Raw genomic sequence first — 22,693 nt, 5'->3', positions numbered from 1 at the left:
GGAAAGAAACCAATTTACTCAATTCATTACCCAGATTTATTTTTTCTACAGGAGTAGTACAAGGAAAAATCGGTGTGTGTTTGGGAAAAAAAAGAAAAAAAAAGTTTTTATGGTTCTACCTGTAACATCTTCTCATTTGAGGCAGATGATGATAAAGAAAAATCATGTCAGGACTTTATCTAATGCCACATCTAGCAAAAAGCAGATGATTTGTGGAGTATTAATCCCTTAACAAAGGGTAACTTTGCTCTCATATCTTTATATTTCACTTACATTGTCCCTTATTGCTCTACTTCCTTTGCATGATAGTAAGACTGAAAAATGAAAGTCTTTCCTTTCTGACTGTTAGTTTTAGTATATTGAGGATCTAGTCTTGCCATAGAATTTGTGTCAGCAGAGGTCTCACATTACAGCAGAAAATTTTGCACTAATTGATCTTTTGGATTTCTCATTAAGAGAAGGAAAATAAGATAATCCCAAATCTAAAGTCCTTCTGAACAATCAAGAAGAAAAAACATTTTTGGCCAAAAAAATCCATTCCTCGTTTGGTTAATACAGTGCCTGTGATCTGTGATGGCAACACAAAGGTAACTCTCTGTGCTTTTAGAATGGAAACTTTGAGAAGGAGTGAGGTCAAATGGAGGAATGGAGGGAAGGGTAAAACACAGCTTACATTATTTGCAGAAAATGCAAAACAATTTCTGTGGAGAACATCAGTGACCTCTTAGTGCTAACTGGCTGTTTGGGCAACCAGCTGAGGAGAGCTTAAGTCTGTGATAAGTTCAGTGAGTATAAATAGACAAGAAAAATTAGCGGATGAAGAAGCTGTGACGGGAAGAAAATGTTCAGAGCTTTTTCTTGAAATTCTGCTATGATCTTTTCTTCTCTCTAGCCAGTAAAGAGATCATCTTTATGTCTGAAGTTGCAGTGGAAAACAATTGCAGCACAACCTTAAACATACAAATTCCTTCATTGGGGAATCATTTCATATTGTGAGAAATATATATTTTTTTCCATGAAAAATACCTCTAACTCTTAAAAAGTATATGGTTGCGAAAATGGGCTGACAAGACAAGAATTTGGACAAAAATAATGACACATTTACTAGGAAGAACACACAAATCCCATTGCTTCTAAAGATACACTTGATATCATCAGTCTTGAGACATTGGTGCTTGCTTTATATTGAAACTCTTTTGCTCTCAGTTTTGCATTGTGTTTGTAAATTATTACAGTGAACATTAACTTTGTGTGTTTGCTGTCTTTTCTTGTGGTTTATTTTTTTCTTACTGTAATTTCATCTGATTACTGCTGCTTCACTTCTCCTTTGTATGATGTTAACTACTTATTAGTTGTCAATATTTGCTTCTAAAGGGAAACTGTTGATGTTTTTTATTTACAAGTTTCAACTTACTGAAGAAATACTGCCTAATTATTTTATTTATTTATTTTTTTAAACAGGAGAGCATTATCAGTGGCAACATGGCTAGGAAATTTTCATTTTGTTTTCCTGTACCAAAGAACATGTTTTTTAGGTTGTGGAAAGCCAACTTATAAAAGGATTTCAAGTCTGTTTATGAGTTTATTTTACATAACAATATAATTTTCCAGTCTCACAAGCTGATAACATTCCAAATTTGATTGTTTCCATCAAAACAAAGGAAAATAGTTCTCCTTTCTAGGTTCCTATTACATTTGTTCATTAACAAAAAATGCCTCTGCTCCCTACCAATCAAACCAACAAGGCTTCTATGTTCAAGACAGCAAATGAGATTGTTTTAAATGTAGCTGACTTCCCGTAAGTCATATTTCCTTTGACTAAAAATGTATCTTCCTATTAGAAATATAATACTACAGAAAATATTTATCATTTATTTGCTAAGAGTTTGTTTGAATGCAATATTACTTTTGATAAAAGTTACAAGATTATTAAAGAAGCCAAAAAAAAAAAAAAAAAATTACATTGGAAGAACAACCTTTGAATGAATGGCAACTATCCACATCTCTCCAAACTAATCTTCATTTAGATTTCTTACGATGAATCTCTTTTATAAGATAAAGACCACATTGACTATACTTATGTAATACTTGGCTAATAATTGTTCTGTAATGTAAGTAATTTCAAAGATTTGAAATTTCATTTATTACTTATTGATTTCATTTATTACTTTCATGTAAAAATAATACTTGCAATGATATGAATGATAAAATATTCTGTGTTCCATTTGTGAACTCTACAACAAGCCCATTTACTAGAACATTTTCATGTCTTCATCAAACTTACTTTCCAGGAATTTTGAGCACTGTTGCAAAGACTAAGTGGCCAGTTTAAGAGGTAGCTGCTGTCTAAAAATATTTAGTAGCTTGAAAATGTGCTACAACATAGTCACAGAAAGAATGAGTGGAGGAACATGCAGCAAAAATAGCACATATGTAAATTATTTCTTGTCCTTCAGATCCCAAACGCCTTTTTTTTTTCCATTTCCCATGTGATAATCTGATTTTATTTAAGTACAAACAACACTATGATTGTCTTTATCTTCCACTTATTGTGTTTTCAAGTAACTATTCTGAGTAGAAAAGCCAGGAGGCAAACACCTGTAGCCAATAGAAGGCAAGATGGTGAGGAAGTGGTGCATGTGTACTAGCAAATTTCTACTAAATTCCCTTTAGTCTATTATGTCTTTTCTGTCTCATGCCCTAAGCATCCTTTCTACATAAAGCTATCAGAAAGCTACGTAGGCTCTATCTTAACAGGAAAACAGCTAGAAGTTAACTTCTTTGCTCTTCTTCTGCTTACCTTAATTTTCTCCGCCTTAATGCAAAAGCTCAGTGAAATAAAATGGAATGCCAACTTCTAACTGAATTCTAGTGACTAAGGCTTTGATAAAGTCCATCTTCACCTTCCTTTAAGTCACTGATTTCACAAATGCATGGGACAGCTGAGTTTTCTAAGGGACATAGAGAAAATGTTCAGCTACTTCACATAGTTTAGGGACCTACCCATTAAAATTTTCTGTCCAACTTTTCTAGTAAAAGAGGTTGTCGAGGGGGGCCATGAGCAAATTACTTTTAGATCAGACCTTGACAGATAGGTGGGATGGCAGCAAATTCAGTTATAGCATGCTGCGTGTTAATAATAAAGACAATTTTTGCTACTGTGCTTACAGTTTTTATTTAGAGTGTTTTATAAATAACTTTAGCCTAGGCTAAAGAAGAGATCATAAAAGTGGAAGAAGTAGAAAGTATAAATAAAAAATAAGAAAAATGCTCTTAAATATTAAATAGAAAAGGCAGTAGAAAGTGAGGTGAGATAAAGAGTTGGTAAGTGTATTAAGTGCAGGGAAACAAACAAACAAACCTTCCCATTACTACTGCCATACCTTGCACAATAGAGTATAAAGTAACAAAAAATTCTCATCAGAAGTGCTCTTTTGTTATTTTAAACATTTCCTACTGTTGCTCCTAGATAACAACCACTCACAAGGAACAGTTTCCAGCCACAGATCTCAATTTTTATTCTTTTCTATATATGGGCAATCTGAGAAGCAGGAAAAAAAGTGATACTCTATGATGTTCTCCTAAAATGCAGTGTCTGTACTGAAATCATGAACTATGTCAACTGGGAAACATACATTTCTATTGAAAAAAACATGGCAAGACAATATGTCAAGATAGCTGATTTCTTTTTCAGTCTTTCATAGAAGGGGAAACACACAGAGTACAGAAAATTGAATACTTTTAAAGATCTGAGCCATGGATGAGAACCACTTTTTCATTCTGAATTTATTAAGCATCCAGCTCCACCTGTGGAAACTCTTGCTTCACTGGGGACTTTTGGAAATTCCTTTCATTGCTGTTGTCAATTATGGTTCAAGTCATGGCTTACTGTTATTTGAAAGTAATTATGTATTTAATAGATTAGCTTCAGAAAACCCCGGTTGCTATGAAAAAATAAGGAAACTGGTGGCTAGCTGCCAAAATATTTGGCATCCATGAGAATTTAAAATTTTTCCTTGGTATATCTTTGGCAAGTGTGATAGGAAATAGTAATGGTTGAATTGGATTCAGAATTTTTTTTTAAGTAATTGATTTGATTTTAAAATAATAAAAAATTATTTTATTATTATTATTATTATTTTTAACTTAGGTACTCAGGATGCCCTCTGTTGCATGGTGGATGGTTGCTCTTCAAACTGTTGTGTGATTAGGAATGTCAATGCAGAGGGCAGATATGCTGAAATCAGGAAAGATATCTAAGAAGACATTTGAGAGCTCCTCTACTTGTGGTAAGGAGAAGTTGTACAGCATCTGCTTCAGCAAACATACATGAATTAAGAAAAATTCTAATACATGAGAAACTTTAAAATAGCTTTTTTTTTCCAGTTTAGAAAATATAATTGATTCCCCAAACCAAAAATAAAAGTGAAATATTTTTAAAGACCCTTACAAAAATAACTTGTTTATATTTTCTTTCTTAGGATCATGAATTATAAGCAAGACAGAGTCAGTCTTAACTGTTAGTTTGACAAGATGAAGTAGAAAATATAGTGAAATGTGTAGGTGGTCAGACAAAAGGTAAAATTTAGAAGCAGTGTTCTAAAGTGTTGAAGAAAGGAAAGTGAGCAAAAATTTGCTCTGTTCTTCAGTTCTAATGGAGCTTGGTTAAAACACAAGTGTGTCAGTTAAGTGGCTGTGTGATAACACATAATTTATGGAGGGCAAAAAGATCTATCTGTCTGTCATAGTTAATTGAATCCAGGTTGCAAGGCTCTTGCCATAGAGCCAATAATTCTGCATAGACCAACTTCAGCTTTCTTCTCTAGAAATTTACTGCTTCCTCTCCTCATACAAAGGCTGAAGCTCCCTGAGGTGAGTGATTTCTGCCATACAAATTCGCTCCTCTGCATTTCAGAGTGTACAAGCTGAGGTAGGAAGGGAGTGCAGCACTTCTTTGGGGTGATGAGGACTTGGAAGGCTTTTAGACAAGCTCAATCGATCCCTTTGATCACTTCTTTAGTTTTGCCAATAGGATTAAGTGTTCCTAGTCAGAGCTCACAATAATATCCCTGAGAAGAACTGAACAATCTGGGCTGAGCAGGTCTCTTTCAAACATATCAGAGCTGGAAACCTCCTTGCACAGTGTCCTCCTAGTGAGAAACTTTTGCATTAAACTTTGCATAAAATTTGTAAAGCCTGCATCTTTGTTTTGTGTCATTAGAATATCTGTAACATTAAGGAACTATGTACTGTAGTTAGATTAGCACAATGACTCCATTTTTTGTGTATTGACTTCTAGTTTGGTAATAGGCCTGGAAAAATATTCATCAGCCAATGTGATGTTCTACTCATTTCCCCTTTATTTCCCCACATTTCTTCAAGGGTATTAAGGATTGAATCTCAGAACTGGTAGAAACCTCTTTTCTTGCTGAATCATTTCCAGGAATTCAAGCATTGACTTTAAGTAGCACCACCTATTAACAAAGGAGGATATATAATGCACTTAATGGAAAAGCTCCCAGTGGGTTCTTGGACCAGTTCTGTGTTTAATTTCTGTCCTGAAGTTAAGTCTTTGAAAACTCTGAAATCAGTTTACTGAACCTGAGCAGGTAAGCAAGCACATTTCATTCCCTTCTTTATAATTAGTTTACAGATGCACAGATTTGAAAACCTGAAAACACTTGGGTATGTAGTGCAGGCCATAACATTTCACAAAGGTACTGGTGCATGAAAGTTGTGCTTGTACACAGTAATATACAGCCACCAAATAATGCAAAATTCCCTGGTGACTGGATCCTCACTGACTGGATATTCATTGATGTATTTCAAGGCTGAAACTTGTTCATTTTACTTTACAGCAACAAAGTGTTGCAGTATTTATGAAAAGTTAAAAATTTGTCAATATCCCTTACCCTGGAATATGTGTTGCAGTTCAAGAAGCCTTTATATATGAAAAAGATTTAACTCATTATTTGATGAGTTTTATTAACCCAATGAGCTATTTTGGCAATAGGAAGGTTCTTAAGTGTGCTGGCCTATTTGTTTTCACAGTTAAGGCAAAAGTTATGCAAGGGTATTTTGAATGTGCCTGAAAGGTTTCCCTGTTACCTTTCTATCATGAAGAAGAACCAATAAACATTTGCTTTTGGCATCGAACATTCGACAGTTATTCATCTCAGGTGCAAGCTACTTTGTTTTGGTAGAGATTTCAAGACCTTGAAAATCAAGACAAGATGGATGGCACCTTTTCTCAATACGGCTCTATACAGAAACTTTGATTATTCTTTGATCCATAGCCAGAAACAGTACATCAAACTATGAAATTATTCCAAATGATTTTTTTTTTGAATAGTACTGAAGTTTAGCATACTCAGTCTGCTATCACCGTTTCCCTCTTTCTGTTTTCTAACACCTATTTTGCATCCTGTACGTACCAAGTTTATAAATAGAAATACACTTATAAGAGGGCTGCTCTGAAAGTAATGCCTCCTATTTTATTATGTTGGTCCTCAATAGCAGAAACAGATATTGGTGGTATGGCACATGGCGATAAAGGCACTCACTGATATTCATCAATGCTTCCTGAATATTTCTGGAGACCAAATAGTGGATGTGAGCATGTGAGCACAGTGAGGTGGTGAAATATTATGAAAAGGTCACCTCTGCTGGTGCAGATTTTTATAATTGTGGCATGCGGACTCTAGTTCTCAGCTGGTGAAAATGCATAGCTAAGGGTGATGACTGTGTTGAAAAATAGTGTTTTTTTTAGCTGAGAAATTGCTCTATCAAATAGTGTATTTTGCTCTTTGTATCTGTTGTCATTTCCATGGAAATAAATAAATAAGAGGCATTACTTTCAGAGCAACCTACATAGGAAAAATATCCCTATTATACACTTCATGCACAATGCCAAAGAGGCAGTGCTATTCTCATTGTTAGATAGCATCAGCAATCTCAACAGATGTTTTAATGAGAACAACTTCCAATTTTCAATTGCACCAGAAGATGGCAATAGTAATTTCTAGTAATCAATAGTAATAATAATTTCACTGAAGTCAGTGGGAGTTCATGAGGAAAAGAGCATTCAAGGTAGTTTCTTCTTCTTCTTTTTTTTTTTCCTAATGTCTTGTATTTCTACTTTTCAGCTTCAGTCAAAAGTTAATATATGTCTTTAACTCATACTTCAATCAAAAATTTGATATATGTCTTTAACTCACACTTTTAACTCTCTCTCTCTCTCTCTCTAATATATATATTATATATTTTATATATATATTTATATAGAGTTAAAAGTATGAGTTAAAGACATATAACCAAAATACTATGGAGTCATTCTGTTTGTAAAAAGAAAGTAAAATAGAATATCTGGAAAATTAATCATTTAAATCAATATTAGCTTAAGGTATACTCTGGTGCATAACTGATATGTCAGCTCTAACTCTGCTTTTATTTTCCTCTTCCTTATTTTCAGAAAAGCCACATAACTGAGATCTACTTTATGGCAAATCTGAGAATCCATCAGACATATTGCAGTTATTAGAACTTTTAAAACCACAGCAAATTTCAACTATTTTATCTGTCCATCAAAGAGCTTTTGAAAAACATCTTGACATTGCAAAACTTGTTCATAAATTCTACAGAATTTGCTGTGATTTCCTACTTGGGCCTTCTTTGTGCTTGGTGGATTGTACTCTGTCCTGCAGTAACTTAGAATCCTGACTCTCAGAGAATAAGTCTTTCACTCCCCTAGTCATTACTGGGATTACTGTTGGCTTGATAACAGCAGTCTCACTAAAATCTGTGCATTTTTGCTGGTGATTTCTTAATCTGGCATGCTGAGCAATTCTAAAATGCTGAGCACATCTTTTAACACTATATGAATATTAACTTCATCAAAACCATAACTCAGAACATCTTTCAGCGTTAAAAAGTGTCTGGCAGCAGTATTTACTTAAAATATTTCATCCCCACTGTTTGTTCTTCCTCAAAGCAACCCAGTAAAGGAGCTAAGAGGCAAGGCACACAGGCTTCAGTTTGATGCTATATGTAGCTTCTGGTCAGCTAAAAGCACAGCCGGGACTTCTCTCCATCTTGCAGGGTGTGCTTGCTGGCCTCCTCTTACAGGGCTCCGAGCATGTGAGTTCAGGTACTCTCAGTAGGGTGTACAGTCATTTGGTCACAAATATCAAACCACAGAAGATGGAGAAAGGCTAAGCAGTGCAGAAATCAGCCATGACTTTTAAATTTTAATTCAAATTACCTACAGATGTTTTGGGGATGATTTTGTATAAATTATTTAGCTGGCACTATAGGGTACATGTTTCGGAGAAGTACTACTTTGATCTGGGTTATGTATGAATAGCTGGTTTCTTTGCATCAACACTTCCCTGAGCACGTCTGTAAATTAAGCATTCAAATATGTAAGCTCACAGCAGACCATAAAATAGAAATGTTTTAGACTGCACTGTACCTTTCCACAGGGACTTCACATAATCAAAGTAAAAGTACAAGTGCTGACCCAACTATTTGATTTAAGACTTGGAAAGGGAGAGGGAGAGTAGAGGTATCAATGTCAGCAGGCGGTTCATAATCCGAATAAACTTTCAAATGAAAACAATATGGAAAATCTCTGTACCTTAAGGGCAGAACAGCTTTACTGTATAAAGCCTTTTATTTGGTCTGTTACGGTTTTCTCTGCAGAACAAAAATATCACTGTCTGCTGGCTTAATGGAGAACAGTTGGATCATAAAAATATCAAATGCATGTATTTGGCAACCACTAATAATCTACACATATTTATGTAACTGCAATTTTTCTTTTGGAATATACCGTCTGGAAATATAGCCTGCGGCTTCCTCAGATCTCCTGGAAAGAATTAGCATTCAGATCACCTCTGCAAAAATATGTTATGTCAAGCAGGTTAATTTTTCCTACATTCTTTGAAGGTTATTGTTATTATTATTTTTAATTATTATTATTCATTCCTTTATGATCATTTGGTATTACTGTTATTATTATTATAGCTCTACTTATTCATAGCTAACACAGATGTTTATATTACAAGGAAGCCCTAACATCTGCTTTCCAGTGACCATCAAACTTAAGTGAATTAGTAAATATGGAACACATTGTGACTATGTTTTGGACGCTTAAAAATGGGAGCAGTTAGTATCTGCCTCAGAGCTTTTGGGCCCCAGAGAGAAAGGAAGTTACTAATGAATTTCTGGTTGTTTAGAATGCTTACAGAAAGCAGCATATCTAGCTTACAAATTCTGAATTTCCCAATTGCTTAAAATGAAATGTAGGTGTTTGTTAGAATTAACTAAAGCATTTCGTATGGGTATTATTTCTATTAATGGAGTCACAGGAAACCTCTTCTACAAGGTGAGAGATGCATATCTTTCTTGCATAGTTCATATGCCCTCAGAAGAAACCAAATCTTTGCTGCAATCTAGCTCTAATACTTTTACTTAGTACTATTGTTCCCTAACAGATACAAAACTGCTGTGTGACTTACAGATATGATCTTGCTTTTTGTCTAGACAAAATAATAAGCCCAACAATACAGAATCATGTTAGACACCCACTGACTTTATTAAGGTCACTGGCAATATTGTTTTAAATTTCAGTGAAACTATTTTTTTTTCTCTGGAGACTTTTAAATTTGATTTAAAATCTCTAAATGATTAATATATCTACTAAAAATAATTTGACATATTTTTTTTTTCTACTATCAGATTTTCTAGCCACTTGGAGCCCTTTCTATAGAAATTGAATTTGATTACTTGCAGCCACTAAAACATCCATTTTAACTAATACTGTTCATATAACCCTTAGCTTTTCCACCATAATTTGCTCTTTCACTATAGGCATTTCCTCAAAGATGTAGATTTTATAATTTGAGAATGTGTGTTGGAAAGTTTTAGATAATGAGAATCTACATTAATTCTGGGATATGGAAGGGTATGCTTTCTGTTTAATCCTTAAACAGAAAGCAAGAGTATATGAACACCATTGAGAAACTGCAAAGGGTAATGCCTTTATGTGGATTAAACTAATTAAACGAGTGTGATGGTAAGAATCTGCACTAATTCTTAGTCAAATTCTTATGGACCACTTATGAAAGTTGCTTGCAGAAGCTCAAATTCTGTAGCAATACTTCAGTTTAAGTGCCAAGTAGTTTTTGCAAATAGCATTCAGATCCAGTTGTCTGAGTCTTCCTGCAGTTAATGGATATTGTCCATTTCTTCCATTTGAGAGAATTATTTTCCCCTAATCTCCTCTTATTTTTTGATCTTGAAGACTGCCCATTTTGTTCTGAAGCTCCAGGAAAAAATTTTTGCTCACTGGTGTTAATTGAGAAGACAGTGGTAGATAAGGAGCACCTGGCCTCATATACATCCATAACATTATAATAACTCATAGAATTTATGAAAACTTTGATGTTTTTGACTTTCTGAAGCCAAAACTTTACTAGGACAGGGCATTTTCATTTGTAGCTTGAGTGCAGTTGGTGAGGTCTTCTGGGAGGATTATTGAGCTAGAGATCAAAAATACATCGTCACTTAAAATGGGGCCATATGATGCTTCTGAAAGGCAATCAGACCTGCTCTATCTGGTGTCCCCTGAAAGACAGAAGATTCCTTCAGAGCAGTCTCTCTTTAGAAAGAAAATGCATTCTCCCTGGCTCTTGCATGCTTTGTTCTGGCTTTTGTGATCTTCACTTTTAGTGTTCCCTGAAAAATATCACTGTTTCTGTGATTTATAGATCAAAATGCATTCCTTGATGTAGCTGGAGCTTGATCCCTTAACTGCTTTGAAAACTTGAACCAAGGCTTTCAGCTGGTATAGAAACGTGACTGGATGCCAGTTGACAGTTTTCAGCATCAGCTTCATGTTCATCCTAAATCCACAGCCCTGGAAGAAGGAGGCAGTCAAAAGGCACCATAGGCACTACAGATGCCTTTAAGCCATTCTGGCTTTCAGATTTGCCTATGAATTATATAAATAGAATACAGAAGTAAAAATGTCTGAATCAGTGTAATTGCAATCATCCAAAAGAAACATAGCAGATATGTCAGTTGTGTAAGCAATACTGCACTACAGACATGTCCAGCTAAGGCTAAAGAAAGTAGAGTTCTCTTGACAATGGACACAAGTTGTTTCTTCCAAGTGTACGTAAGTTGCTGGAATTCTTTGCTTTGCTTTATGCTCTGAGACACTTGGGATGTTTTTTTAAAAATTGATGTTTCTATTTTGTTATTTTGCCCAGGGAGAGAACATTGGAGCATAGTGTTACAGTGGCATATAACTTTCCATTTTTAATTCTGATTTCATGTTTTGCTTTTGATAGAATTTTGCAATCCAAGATATTCTCTCTAGTCAACTGAAACAATATTAATATGTGTAAACACAAAAATATATTTGGTTGTAACACATGTAATTGTAGTTAGATTTCATTAGCGCATTCATCCTATCTGCTTCCAGGAGGAAAAAAAAAAAAAAGGCTTAATCTTTGACTTTGAATGTTAACTTGATATTCAGAGATATAATTTCACATTCATTATATGCACTTCAGTGCACAAGAAGAAAGTCTGATACTTAAAAGTGCACTTATGTCAGTACAGCTCTGCTTAATTTTTTGTTTGGTTCCCCCATTTCAAACTATAGTTGAAAACTGGAAAAGGGATGAAATAGGGCAATTACATTTTGTAGAAGATCAACTAGCTGATTCCATGTTTATAACCTTTATTAACCTGACAAGGAGGAGTGGAATGGCCAGCAAATCATATGCAGGATTGAAAATGTCAAAGTATGAGCATAGTACCATAATTATCAAAGCACATCAGGTTTTATTAGAATTTTGATAGTCCCATCTTCTGACAAATATGGTAATGAAAATAGAAAATATACAAAATTGATTTATTTTCATGATGAAAATAATAACGAGGTGAGATGATTACATCCAATGCACAGTTTCAAAGTTGTCATTTCCCATTGGACTGGACTACTAATCTTAGTAGCTTAATTAAATCAGTAATAATAATTCCTCCTCCCTATCCCCTTCTGCTCAGAAGAGGGAAAACTTAATGGAAAGGCAAGAACATTTCCACAATAAAAGTTGTCTTGAGCTTTGTACTCAAAACAGTGATTAAGCATTTTATTATATACTTTTATCTGTGCTCTTAACCACTGATATTTCAGAAATTGAATCAGTCTTCAGAAGAAGCCTTAAGAATTATTAATATTTACCTGAAGACACGTTAACACGTTACTTATGTTGCATGGGAAAACTTGAAAGGTGTTTTTTTTTGTTGTTTGTTTGTTTGTTTGTTTTGTTTTGTTTCCTCCTAAACTTTATATCACTGTTCTTTTTCTTAGACTAGTAGTAGAATATGTATATTGATGTTTGAAGAAGTGATCAAATAACAATATTGGGCCTTAACATTATTTATACTGTGAACTTATTAATGCAGCATTTCTGAAAGGTTTTTAATGTAACTGACATTCCAGTTAAAAATAATATGAAATAGCACTATTCAAAAATCCAGAAATTAAGATTTTATTTAGTCAATTAAAAGCACTCATATTTGTTTACTCTTCTACTGTAGAAAGTCCAGTAAAAATGAAGCATTCAGTAGCTACTAAAAATCTGTCCACTTCCATTATTTATGCCTATTATTCAGTGGTGCCTTCTTCAATAATGACAAAGTACATATAAGAAATACATAGATAATCGAAAGAGGCTTTCTGATCAAATCTCGTATAGTAGCAAAAAGCAATTTGTCTTTGCTTTTTGAAACTGTTTTTATTTTTCTGCCTCCTTTTCTCAGGAACAAAACTACAAGAGAAGCCTATTTAATTCTATCTGATTCTCTGAAACCAGTATGAAGCTATGATTCAAGTTAATGTTGTTAACATCATCCCTATCTGATTTGAGGTAATCAATTTAATCTTTTTTTTTTTTTTTCCAGTGAGTTCCTCTGATAAACTTCAGTCTTTAAGTATAAAAGTAATTTGCAAAATCTTTTAGGTTTTCTATTAGCCATCATAATTATATTTATTAAATAGATTCTTATATCTGAATATTTTCTCTTAAATTCAACACCTCTTAGAAGCTGGAGACGGGGTTAATAGAAACAACCTTAAAAGACTAAGGTTCTCAGTCACGTTTCTTAAGTAGTAGGTGGCAAAAAGTACATTAGATAATATTATATCATTATCCTCTGTGGATGTTTCTAATGGGATTTCTTACTGACCTCTTTTAGTGCTATTAGACACATCAGCAAAAAACTGGAAGAAAATATATGGACTTATTACTGAGAAAATGTACAAATGGCAGCACAGCTGATTGAACAGTAAATAATTATGAAGGTAGCTCATATATATATTTATATATATAGGTTTAATTTGGTTTCTATGGTGCTTCTTTTAGGGGGGAAAAAAAAAAAAGAAAAGCTCAGGTTTTAAAAAGGCCAAATGCAAGATTACAAGATTGAATGAATGTAGGGCAAATATGAGATGATGTCCTGGAAACACACCACTGGGAAAGGCACCTGGTCTCATGTTGAAGAAAATAGTCAACAGAGCGTGGGTTGTGTGCTCATTTCTCATGTCATGTCAAATGGTTTTCATGTCCTTTCATGACATTAAACCTCAGGTAAGTCCCAGGGACAAGTCACTGGCTTACCTCTCTGCCCACAGCCTTTGTTTCAGAAATACTGAAGTTATTTATGGGCTGTCTACCTTGCCTGCCCATTACTGTAAATCTGGGTGTGGGCAGTGCTGTCATTTGATCCCTTTAATTACTGCTGAAGAGACTGGACTTCCCCTGCCATGTTTTTCACCTAGAGATTTTCTTCTGGTAAGCTACTTGCTATTTCCAAAAGCTCTACATCAATGTATGAATATTAGGTATAGCCTGAACCCCACTGTGAAATCCAATGGTTGGGCTGGAGCTTTACCTTTTAATTTTTCACAGTTTCAAATGTTCAGATAAATAAATACAACACAGGTTGTAAGAGTACATCAGAACTTTAATGATAAACTGAATAGAGCTTCCACTTATCTATTAACTTCTTATTTTCCCAGAAGAAACTGTTTCTGTCAATATTTGAATGTGACGGGGGTGAACAGGAGGAAGAAGTGAAGTCTAATCTCAGCAGATGGTTGTCAAAACTGCACAGAGTGACTGAGAATGTAGAAAGAAGAGAGTTTCCCCCATTTTGTTTTTATGTCGTGAATAGTGAATAAATCATACATTATAGACAAATCAAAAATAGCAAAAACTAGGTAAAGTACAAGATGAAAAGAATGAAAACAGTATTGCTGAAAAGTATTTTGCAGATAAATGTATGTGATTACTCACAGATCTTAAATGAATGTTGAGACGACTGAAAACAAAAATGGACATATGTATTGTATTTATGCATTGATAATCTCATCTTGGAGATATTACAAGAATGATTCATGTTGACAAGAAAAGAAGAATGTCTTTCAAGCTGTTACTTAGTTACTGACAAATCAAGTATGTCAATTGGACGCAAGGATGGGCAAAGCAGACTTGTAAGACAGATAGGCTGCTGTAAGTTTTACATCTGATCATAGCTGAAAATCTGAATGTTAACCCAAACTTTTCTCTCCATTTAGAGTCTTCTTATTCATTGAGCTATGCTCTGTATCTTGACTTGTACTGGAAAATCATGGATTAGGACTATCTTTTTTTATTTGAAAAAGTTCGTAGATATAGACCTGTGCTATGTAGTTTCTGTGTAGTTGGAATGCACACAACTGAAATAGACACTTGAACTAACTTGAAACAGGATATGTCTACCAGCCTTTTTGAATAGTGTTTGATTGCTTTACAATATTTTCTGTGTAAATGTGCGTGTATTGTATTTTGATGCTCATACATGCAAAAATCATTCCTTAATGGATTTTTTTATAAACAGGTAGGACTATGTAAGTGACTTAGTGTCACCACAGAATGTGTTTGTGGCTATAGGGTTACTTAACCTCTCATTTCAGCAAAATTTATCTGATTCACAGAATACAGGCACTACAATATGAATTTCAATTTAAGTGGGTGCCTTCAAATGGCGTTAAATCAAGGATCTTCACTGACTCATTAATAAATACACTTTACATTAAGTTTTGTTGTATTATGTTTAGTGTATGTAAAATTCACGTAATTCTACAGTAATTATAATAATAGTAAAGGATAAAATTACTTTAGAAACGAATGAAACTGACTTTCTTCCCAGATCAATTGTATCTGATTTTTTGCTTTGAAATGTATGGTTGTTGGTTTTTTTGTTTGTTTGTTTGCTTGTTTTTCATTCCTTTTGCCATTCTGGAAAAAGTGTATTTGATCTAATCTGTTCCCAACAATTTTCAGTTACTATGGCATCTTACTCAAAAAGTAAAGAAGCTGCAATTTTTATATATAAGCATTCTTGTTCAAAAGTCAAAGATTAATTTGAATACTGAAAGTCTGTATACAGCCTTGGCAGCTTAGCAGGTATTTTGAGTGCTTGTAAACTAATTTATACTAGAAAGAATAAAAATTACAAGGGTTACTAATCTTCATGCTGAAATCATTAAGATAATTACCACCAACTGTTTTATTATCCAAGTATATCAGGGGAAATGTAGTTGCATCCTGCAGCAATGAATTAAAACAGAGTAGGTATGTACCAATCTACAGTGTAAATGACATATTGAAAAACAGATACTTGTGTATGTGTCTTGTACTGGTACATAACTTTCCTATTGGTAAACTTAAAAGGTCTATTAAGTGGAATACTGTTTTTTATTCTTAAAATACTGCCATGTCAAGTCTCCTTTTCTGGTACTTTCCACCCATTGCAGTACTGCTCCGTCTGTTTTGATTTACAGATCCTCAAGTCACATAAGGTATTATCTTTGTCTATTTTGTTTTTTTTTTTTTTCCCCAATTTTAAAACCACAACATTTTCAACATCTATTTGTAACTTTTTTTTATTATTATTTTTTTTTAGATACTTGAGTCTTAGAATGGAAATGAAATTCGGCAAAGATACAAAAGTTGTCCTAAAAGAACAAGCACTCGCTGTGATCATTCACATTGAATCTGTCATCACTCTTCCTAGAACTTCTCATGCAAATAGGTTTACAACTGCATATATTGTTTCTAGACTGTTTTCTTTTAAAAAGATTAACTTCCCAAACATTCACTTCTAATTTCTAAAATACCAGAAAAGACTCTAAGTATTAACAGTTTGCTTTGAAAATGGGATGAAAGAAGTCAACTAGTCAACTTTTTTTTTTTTCTATTTTTTTTCAGTCTTTTCACCATATTAGAAATGAAAAGAAGTCTACAAGGTAATTTTTTGCTGTTATGCACCCTTGTTGTGGAAAGACCTACTATCATAATAAAAACTACCTTAACCTCTGAAACTGCAGAAGCTAGCTTGACTGTGACAGTGAAAAAAAATCTTCTGTACATGTTTCTATATCCTTAACAGGTGTAAGCTGACTTTGCTTTGTTGACCTCAGTGGCCCTATATGTGCAAAATATGTATGTCATCTGTGAACCTGACCGACTGAATTAAATTCATTGCAATGTGAAGTAACCATCCAGGGACTATATTTTATGCTTCAGATAATCCTGTGTAAATACACGAAGAAAACATTTCCAGGAAACTCCGCATTTAGCCTTTTAAAGTGATCCAATTACTCAGTATTTCATTAAAATTACCTATTCAACGAATTAAGGGATGGAAAAAAAAAAACAACCCTGACAAATCATGTTTATGATGTGTATACCACTCAGACACAGGAGATACTGTGAGGTCCTGTCTCATTGTAATGATGTCTTTGCTTTAATGAGCAGAATCTAAGCTTTCATTTGTACCGGAGAAAGAACATACGATGCATATGAAAGATGCATCATGAAAGAACATATATATGACCATTTGAAGCTCTAAAGGATTGTCGAAGATGGAAAAATGGGGTGAGTGCTTTTGGATGCAGCACCTTTCCTGTTTTTATTTCAGCATTGTGTTTGTAAAGAATATGTACGTGTCTAGTGGATTAGACCGATGTAGTGAAGTAACGTGTAGTTACAGAGAAATCTGACAGATGGGAAGGGCCTAAGGGATCCGAGGTCAGAGGATAACTGATTGCTCATACATTATCTAGTAAAATAAATAAATAATCGGCGTTTTAGTCTCTACAAAATCAGTAAAAAGCACATAGGTTGCCAGTTAGGGGTAATATATAGATTCTGAATGCAATTGTTAAGATCATAAAGATAGTGTTGAGTGATCTATTAACAAATTGGATATTCAATCCTGCCTAATTTCAATTATTGCATACGAGTCATAAATTACAACAAAAAGCGGTATGGATTATTACACAGCAATACATTCACTTTCTGGAAAGAATGATGATACTTTTGAATTAAATGACAATTTGAAAATTTTCCAGTTCTAACAGAATCCTGTGAAACACTGTCACAAAAAGAAAAAATGAATGCTTCGTAGGCATACGAGCTGGATGACCATTTCATACCTTAAAAACAATGGAAAGACATAATGTTAAAGTAATCTCTGCAAAATTCTGATCAGTATCGAAAAATCAGTGCCACAAGTCATATTCTACTGCAACAGCTGGGCTGTGGCTTAGGGTTTCCAAGAACAGTTGATTGTCATAGGTGAAGAACAGCATCTTGACAGAAAGTAGTTAAATCAAATTGAAAATTCAGACCTTTCTGTACTTGCTTTTTCAGTTTTGTTTGAATTTTCTTCCCCTTTGAGTGTGGATGGCAAGAACTCTTTTTACAGACACACAGTGTAATGCCTGTAAGCAGAAGGAAGGGGTAGATTTCAATCCAGCACATGGACAGTCTTTTGTCTCTCCTGACAAAGAATGTTGAAGATGGTACAAGATGTGGTTCCCATTTGGTAGCGTAGAAAGGGTCTGACCAAGTTTGCTGTGTATGAAAATAGCTTTTGCACGTTTTCTAGTTGCGCCCCCACCCTTTTCTTCAAACGCTGTTTGCTAGATCTCTAGAAAACAGTAGCAACCTTCACTACATGGGGATATGGGGATTCAGTTTCTTGAAACATAAAACTGAAATGTGTTTGCATAGATTTTTTTTTCTTCTAGCATCTGGCATCCAAAAGGCCTGTGCTTGGGGAAATACGTTTGCCAGATTCCAGTACACCTACGAGTGGTTCTGCCAAGATTTCAATAGCCTTGAGATTTCTAGGTGCTCAGCTGGGGCAGAATATTATACAGCAAGGGGTGGTTCATTAAAATACAGTCGGAATCCTTATCAGTCATGCATATATAGAAAAAAATGACCATGAATAATACTGTATATGCTAGTAAGTATGTCCTCATACCTAATGCCATTTGCTTCTTGCAGTCTTCAGTGTTAGAGATCTGTGCCTGTTGTTGGCTCAATTCTAGAAAGCTGCAGTACTCGCAGTGCTGAAACTGTGCAACTGTAGTGCACAGTCTGTGCCCACTTAAAGAAGAAATATCATTTCTGCTTCCTTCCGGTGCCCAAAAATATTTTGCCCCAGAAACTCCTGTGAAGGTGACTCATGTATCTCAGAATATACAGACTTGGTTGTGATGCCCAGGCTTATTTTAAAGCGTGTGTCACGTTATTTTTGTCCTTGAAATTTGTGGAAAGATTACTGATTTAATTTAGATCAACGCAAAAGCATAAATGTTCTGCTGCTTATGACTCAGAAGCATTCTTTTTAATGAAGACATAATACTAGTAACTTCAATTTGTAATTATTTAAATAATTGTGGTGTCTTACAAGAAAACTGGATGAATAACCATTTAAGGATATTACCAAAAAATTTCTTTATGTAATCACAACAGCTTTGCATGACAGATAGCTAGATAATAGTATATTGAGTTTTATAAAGCAGTAACCTTGCTCCATTTGAATGCATGGTGCTTTTCATACTCTACTATCCAAAAAGAGGTTTAGAGAGGAGAATACAAGAATAAAATCATCACTTACCTCCATTATATTCGGCCCTTTTAACAGAAATACAGGCCCAATAAGTGCTATTAAAGGATTTGACTTGAAAGTCTTCAGTATATATTGATATAAAATGTTTTCAATATAATTTCAACTGCGTATATAATATGTAGGTTGCTCCGAAAGTAATGCATCCTATTTATTTCCATGGAAACTACAACGGATACTAATAACACAATAACAAAGAACAAATTCTCATCTATGAAATAGTATTTTTCAACATAGTCACAACCATTTGCCATGCATTTTTGCCAGTGATGAACGAGAGCCTGTATTCAGAGAGCACTTGTAAGATTCTGCACCATTGGAGGTGACCCACTGTTTCACAGATGCTATGATGGTGTCATTGCTAGGAAAATGTTTCCCATGAAGTCCCCACTTGGTCTCACGTTGGCTCACTGATAAACTTGCGTGTAGGGTTCTTTCTCTTCCTATGTGAGAGTTTATGCGAAACACCTGACATAAGCTGTGATATTCCAGTGTTCCATTGTTTCCAATACATTGAAGCCAATATTCATCTCCATACACAGTTTGCTGGTCATAATTCACTGATTCCCAAAGATGAGCTGATCAAATGCTCTTCGTTTGTTGCTGTGACAGCTCTGCATGGCCGTCTGGAATGTGGCTTGTCTCTCACATGGCTCTCGCCACTGCTGAAACTCACTAGCCACCACTTCATTATGTTCATATCCACTGTTTGAACACCATAAATGTCACGAACATTCAGCAAGTGTCAGTGAATGTCAATGGATTCAATTTTTTCCACATGGAGGAATTCGATGAGGCTCCTTTGCTTCATTTGCACTTCCGTGTCAGCTGCCATTTTGTCGGAATGTCCCTTTGCTGCCATCTGTCACATGGCAACAACATTTAACAGGATATTGTCAGGAAGGTTCCACCTCTTCTATCATACCACCAGCAAAATTCATACTAATTCCAGATGTAAGGAACTGTCAAACAGTTGATAGAAAAAAAATTAAAACTGAATCTTTAGCCTTTCTTGCCCTTTATGCAGACAGAAATTCAACAAGTTGTTTATGCATATTCTGAGGACATAAAATATATTTCAGAACTAAAATTGAACGTAAGCTGTATTTCAAGGTATGTTGAAGATATTTTGATGTATGTCTGGGACAGTATTTTTAGCATCTATTTTGGAAAATTAAAAAAGAGAAAAACAAAGGAAATCTGACTTTCAATAATTTGTGGTTTGTAGTACTATGAGAAATATATACAGCCATTTTCAGAAAATAAGATTTCTTTTTTGATAATTCAGAAAAGTGCAAACATTAAACTATGTAAAAGCAGATTTCATATTGACAACAAATTACTTTTTCTTTTTGCCTGAGGTATTACAAAGCAAAAATAATATTATACCAAGTTTATTTTTCAAAACTCAAACAGTTAAGATGTTGATTTTGCAGACGCTGAATGATGAAATGATCTCTGGGATTTAAAACTGTTCGTTTTCTTGACATTTTAAATACACTTTTAATTGGTAAGAATAACAAAGAATAGCAAAAGCTGCAGATAATATGGCTTATTCTGAGCGAAATCCAGCCTGAAGGTAGGTTTGTCTTTCAAAGAGAAGGAAAAAACAACAATTAAATGATGCTTTCACTTTACTAGGCTGATTAGAAGCAATTCGAGTGCCTCAAGTGATGTAAAGTTTTAAATCTATTGATTAAATTTGCATCTCTTAATTTAGAAATGATCATCCATGTGGAGTGCAGCCTAAACAGCAGAATCTTTCACTACTTAAGTATTGATTTTTAATATGTCAAATGTAGTAATTAAAATTGATATTTTGTAGATTGCATATTAAATATTAATATTTGCTTGAATTTTATCCAGTGACATCTGTGATGTTTTGAAGAATTCTATAGATAATCACATTTCTCTAGTAGACAGAATGAAAGCAGAAATCTATGAAAACTGTACCATATAACATATAGAGAAAAAGTCCAAAAGATTATTTCAGTTGAATTGAATGATTCTTTCATGGCATGATATTGCTCTCATCCAGTCTTGATTAGTTCATTTCATAGTGGACAGCTGTGAATAAATGGGTTAAAAAAATGGCTTTAGGCTTTATATCCTTTCAGGCTGCAGCCTGACAAAGAGTTCTGCTATACTTTCACCTGTTTTTGTAGTGAGTTAATGCTCAGCAGCAGCTGTTTGGAGGCTCTTCCTGTCAGTCTTGGACACTTTCATCATTAAAGAATTATTCCACATCAGTTAATGTTGGTGATTTAGAGTGATGCTTCTTGGGACGAAGACAGTGGGGTAGAATTTGGCTGGCATTTGTACTTTCTTTTGTGTAAGGTAAACAAACATTTTAAATGTTTTGCATTTTGCAATATTACTGCCCTTCAAAGTACAATTTCACCCTCTCAGTGGAACCAGACAGGTGGATTTTTATGCTTATTTTTTCAGTTGACTGATACAGTGCATTTCAAATTATTTAATAATTAGTAAAAGGTCATTGTCCTCACCTAAATAAGGAAGGAAGCACAATTATCCCTATGTTATAGAAGATCAAAAACATTTAGAGAGCTGACAGAAGAATCCAGATGTCTCTAGGTATAAGCCCAGTCTATAAGAGGCAAGTTCTCCAAGTATAATTGCCTTTTCTTGTCATTTGTCTTGGTTCTCTATGCAGAAACAATAGACCGTTAAAATGTATTGTATGAATGTAGCATATTCCCTGTAGACGAGAAGAGTTTAAATGAATAAAATATAGATGAAAGCTATATTGCATGAGAAGTTATGAAACCTGTTGCTCATTGTTACATGAGGAATAAATGAAAAATAGGATATGTAAAAAGGCATGGATCATTACTGAAAATGAGAGTGGACTTTGGCAGTCTTTGTTCTTTACTAATATCATCGCAAAGAATCTCATTGTTATTGACAGATTTCTATAATGGACAGAGAATAAAGACATACTGGTCTAATGTATTAGTGAACAAAGAATAATGTTACAGGGAAAAGGTGGTAATTTGTGTAGAGAACAGGTACAAAGCAGAGCTTATTAGAAAATTAAATAGGTTCTTTGCCTCACTGTCTTATGAGCTGTCTGATGATTTGGCAGCAGTGATTTAGATGTCCTAATTTAGTGTTAGATGAATTAAACTTACTTATTTCCAATGACTAAAGGGAATCCAGCCAACTAGTTTGAATGTACACGTCTATATTGCACAAATCAATACTTGGCAGATGAAATTCTCTCCTAAAATCCAAACTAAATGAATGGTGACTGAAGATCAATCATCAGTTTTGGGAGAGTGCAACAGTACAAAAAGGAGAAAAGCTGAGCTTGTGCTGCCACTTAGTGAAGACCTCAGACTGTTTGCATTTGCCAAGGGATGGACTCCCTGGGTATGTGCACGCAGTCTCAACATCTGACTGCCCTTCTACTGGGAGATCTTGTAGTGATATCAGCAATGGGCAGACATAAGAATATTTGTTATTAAAAAGGGTTTTCTTTACATGCATGATGTGATTTCAGGAGACACAAGCTTTAGCATTTCACACTGCTTGGATCCACCAGGGACTCAGATGAGGGCCCAGATGAGATCTGAGTCAGGTGTTATGCCTTTGCATACCTGGATTCTATAAAACAATATAAAGAAATGGTGAG

At 34.4% G+C, this 22,693-nt stretch overlaps 1 long non-coding RNA gene across 6 annotated transcripts in view; it reads left to right on the top strand.

The window, feature by feature from the left end:
* The window catches only part of LOC104910516, a 67,573-nt gene extending 51,500 nt beyond the window's left edge, over window positions 1-16,073 (top strand). For 4 of the 6 annotated variants that reach the window (XR_004159457.1, XR_004159452.1, XR_004159454.1 and 1 more), the window contains 4 exons: window positions 4,151-4,289; window positions 5,444-5,609; window positions 12,835-12,941; window positions 16,021-16,073. This is a non-coding gene — a long non-coding RNA (uncharacterized LOC104910516). Of the gene's footprint in view, window positions 1-4,150; window positions 4,290-5,443; window positions 5,610-12,834; window positions 12,942-13,269; window positions 13,382-14,092; window positions 15,957-16,020 lie in introns of those variants that run through there. The other 2 variants (XR_004159453.1, XR_004159455.1) reach the window with 2 other exon arrangements.
* Window positions 16,074-22,693: the final 6,620 nt, after the last annotated feature.

This window comes from Meleagris gallopavo, chromosome 4, assembly GCF_000146605.3.
Source record: "Meleagris gallopavo isolate NT-WF06-2002-E0010 breed Aviagen turkey brand Nicholas breeding stock chromosome 4, Turkey_5.1, whole genome shotgun sequence".
Classification (NCBI taxonomy): Eukaryota; Metazoa; Chordata; class Aves; order Galliformes; family Phasianidae; genus Meleagris; species Meleagris gallopavo.
Note: the sequence above shows the minus strand (reverse complement) of the source record. Positions and strands in the feature narration are given on the sequence as shown.